We start from the raw sequence: 3,059 nt of genomic DNA, 5'->3' as shown, positions 1-3,059 counted from the left end.
TCTCCATCCTTCTAATCAGCCTTTTTGTCAATTTTTTCACTTTCTGAAACTGGGAGGGGCGTGGGAGCGCTGCTATAGGGCGCGGGTGTGCCCTCCTTCTGGAGAAAAATTTCAGAATATTCATTTTGATGATTTTGGGGGCTCGTGACCTTTCCAGGCCTCAGGGTGACTGCCTTAAGTTGTTCTTTGACTTCTCTCTTGCGTGGATTAACCTCTGTGTCACTTGAAAGAGTTCCTTATGTTCGGTTCAATAAGGCGTTAGCAATTTGCCCTATTTGATTCTCCAGAGTCTTGATCAAAACCGCTTGGCTTTTGTACTTAAACCTCAACTCCTCTAATTCAAATTTTTCATTTGAGGATGGACCGACACCTCCGTGAGATAGTTGTTGCATCCCCTGTGGTTAAAATTGCCACCTTGGTGCAAATTGTTGTTGAAAACCAAGAAGATTGAATTGCTTGTTTCCAAACTGCTGGTATGGTTGTTTCATACCACCCTGATTATTGCTCCAGCTGAAGTTAGGATGGTTACGGTTGTTAGGATGATAAGTAGCAGGAACAGGTTATTGCGGCCTCTGAAAGTTGCTCACAAACTGAGCCGATTCATTAGATATAGCACATTACTCCATCGCATGTGAACCTGCACAAAGCTCACAAACACTGGTTATCTGATGAACACCATAGTTAGCCAGAGAATCGATCTTCATAGTCAACGTCTTGAGCTGAGCAGCTATAGCCGTAGTTGTATCCACCTCCAAAATTCCTGCTACCTTGCCTTGTGCTAGCATCTGAGTTGGATTCTGATATTCATTTGCAGCCATCATCTCAATTAGCTCATAAGCCTCCACATAGCTCTTAGCCCATAAGGTTCCACCTTATGCTGCATCGAGCATGGGTCTCGACTGTGCTCCCAAACTTTTATAGAAGCAATTGATTACCATCCAATCAGGCATTCCATGATGAGGACACTTCCTAAGCATCTCCTTATAGCACTCCCAAGCTTCACATAAAGATTCACCCGATTATTGCATAAATTGAGTAAGAGCATTCCTGATTGTAGCTGTCTTTGCCATAGAGAAGAATTTATTAAGGAATTTCTGAGCAAGATCCTCCCAATTTACGATTGAACCAGCTGGTAGAGAGTGTAACCAGCTCTTAGCTTTATCCCTCAGAGAGAATGGGAAAAGTCTCAGCTTCACAGCATCTTCAAAAACATTATTGAACTTGAAAGTGTCGTAGATCTCGATGAAATCCCTAATGTGCATATTGGGATCTTCCGCTGGAGCACCCCCAAACTGGACTGAATTCTGCACCATCGGAATTGTGCCAGGCTTGATCTCAAAGGTATTAGCTGTGATAGCTGACCTAATAATGCTAGATTGAATGTTGTAATAACCCCAATTTTTGGAAATTTTTGAAACCCTTATGAATAGTGATTTTGCAAATTATGCTGAATGAGAAAACTTTTCATGCCACACTATGTAGGGGTTCTGTTATTGATCTTCTGGGATATTATTAGTATTCTATGTGGTATATAAGTGTATGTAAAAATCGTCAGAATCCAATTCCGAACACTTTGATTTTTCCCGGAAATCCACTAGATACGGAAAGAATTGAGTATAAGGTAACAGGATAAAAAGGATTTAAATTAAAGAATTATAAGAGAGGATCATAAAAGGAATATAATGTATTGAGAAAGGTTATGGAAACCCAAGTAATAAGATCCCGGGTATGATCCCTCAAACGATAAATGAAAGCGAAAGTTAAGCGAACCGTATAACAGATCAGCGGTCATTAGGCAAACAATTAGAAGCTAATCAAAGGGATTAGTGGGGATGATGTCATCCAACCAATGAGAAGAGGACAAGGAGGGGAGGATGACACCATATGATGACATAAGCATGACATAGGGAGGAAGGAGGTGTGGTTGAATTAGAACCACACAAAGTTCAAGGCTAAAAAGGTAATTAACCAAAACAAAAACAAAACTACATCCACCAAGCCAAAACAAATCATTTTCATCAAAACAAAAATTCTATTTCTCATCACCAAGAACATTGCTCTCGGATTTTTACATTTTCAAGGGGAAAATTTTTTAAAATCCAAGATTCAAGCTTCCTAAATTGGTAAGATAATTCCCTAGTATTCCTTATGCATAGTTATGGCTATATTATGAGTTTAAGCCACCAATTCATTCTCTATCTTCTCCAAGAAATCAATGAAGAAGACATTGAATAGTGATTTCAAGGTTTTTAACTTGATTTTTCTTGTTTTTCCTTTAAGATCCAAGCATCCCTAAGACTCCTCAAGGCTTCCTAAGGCTTCCTAGCTACTCACACCACTTCAAGGAAGGTATATCATCTCCAAACCCTAGATTTACTTTGTATATTAGGATGATTTTGGTTGTTATGGTATTAGAGTAGCTTGATGATGGTTGGTTTAGAGTTGGGTTGGAATGGTGGTGAATGAATTGTTGAAATCTTATGATTTGGTTAAAGAATGTAGTATAGTTTAAATTCAAGTTTTAGGATTAAGTAAATTGATTATAATGAGTTTATTTGGGGCTGATGTAGTGTGTTATGGATGGGCTTTGGTTGTAAGAATGGATTGGGGTTGAATTGGGGTGGATTTGGAATGGTATAACATTGGGAAATCGCGTAAACATAGCCGTCGTAATGTCCGATTTCCTTTAGACTGCTTTTGTTCATAACATTAGGACCCGAGAACTCCCTGCTAGGTTTTAACCATTGCCATGTTTAGATAGTTCATGTTACGAGCTTCGTTTTGATATGTGGTTCATTTGATTCCGATGTACGGTTTAGGAGAAACGGCCGTTTTAAGTAACGACGTTTCGCGAACGAACCATTACCCCTCGCCTTACTTTGAAACATAGGTTAAAGACCTTAAAGGGTTAATTAATGAATGAAACAATTATGTTAAGTGTGTTAGGCAGTTGGTAAGACACTCGCGAAGGAATCGCCTTAAAACTCGTAATGGTTAAATTATTAAAAATGGTGGAGCCGAGGGTACTCGAGTGACTTAAGAGAATCAGTAAGCGCAAA

The 3,059-nt window shown here is 39.2% G+C and overlaps 1 non-coding gene across 1 annotated transcript; it reads left to right on the top strand.

Moving 5' to 3' along the window:
* Positions 1 to 948: 948 nt before the first annotated feature.
* Positions 949 to 1,055, top strand: LOC141722179 (small nucleolar RNA R71). The gene has a single exon (XR_012575204.1). It is a non-coding gene; the product is annotated as a small nucleolar RNA R71 (small nucleolar RNA).
* Positions 1,056 to 3,059: the final 2,004 nt, after the last annotated feature.

This window comes from Apium graveolens, chromosome 4, assembly GCF_009905375.1.
Source record: "Apium graveolens cultivar Ventura chromosome 4, ASM990537v1, whole genome shotgun sequence".
Lineage (NCBI taxonomy): Eukaryota > Viridiplantae > Streptophyta > Magnoliopsida > Apiales > Apiaceae > Apium > Apium graveolens.
Note: the sequence above shows the minus strand (reverse complement) of the source record. Positions and strands in the feature narration are given on the sequence as shown.